Here is a 595-nt window from a genome sequence, read left to right on the forward strand (position 1 = left end):
GACCACGTGACCAAGGAACACGAGCATCTGACAACATTATTTCGATATAAACGTTGAAAAACAACACAGTCGACATTCGTTTCATAATTGTTGTTTGGCGTGTCCATATGTGACTCATCTGTGATTATCATGTCGATATGTGGCACCATAACTTTGGCTTGTAGGCTGGAGAATGAGGTCGTCTTTTCTGGCGTTATGTTGACATCGCTTCTTGGCCTTTTGGCTAAGATCAAGTGTCGTATCTGTTCTTATCAGTTTAATATCTGATACGTCCCCTATCCGAGGACCATATATTAAATATATTTTTGGAGCTGGGAGATGGAATAGGGGCTTGCTCCGTCCACTCCACTCATTGACCTGGTATTGCAGTACCTCCAGGAACGGTGCACCCCCACAACTTGGTCAAAATAAATATCAATTGAGCCATCAATCCAATGACTTGAACTATATTTAATGCAGTGAACAGAAGGTAAACAAGTAACTCTGGGGTTTGTCTGTTATTCTGACTTTCAGTATTGTAGGAGTCGGATTAAGTTAATAAATTCAATTTATATTAAGTGGGTTGTGACTTTGCAACATGGATACCGCGTATCCG

The 595-nt window shown here is 40.8% G+C and overlaps 1 non-coding gene across 1 annotated transcript; it reads left to right on the top strand.

Moving 5' to 3' along the window:
* The first annotated feature begins 203 nt into the window (after positions 1-203).
* Positions 204-394, top strand: LOC133473106 (U2 spliceosomal RNA). Its single transcript, XR_009786962.1, has one exon. It is a non-coding gene; the product is annotated as a U2 spliceosomal RNA (small nuclear RNA).
* Positions 395-595: the final 201 nt, after the last annotated feature.

The sequence above is a fragment of the Phyllopteryx taeniolatus genome, unplaced genomic scaffold (assembly GCF_024500385.1).
Source record: "Phyllopteryx taeniolatus isolate TA_2022b unplaced genomic scaffold, UOR_Ptae_1.2 contig_1125, whole genome shotgun sequence".
Lineage (NCBI taxonomy): Eukaryota > Metazoa > Chordata > Actinopteri > Syngnathiformes > Syngnathidae > Phyllopteryx > Phyllopteryx taeniolatus.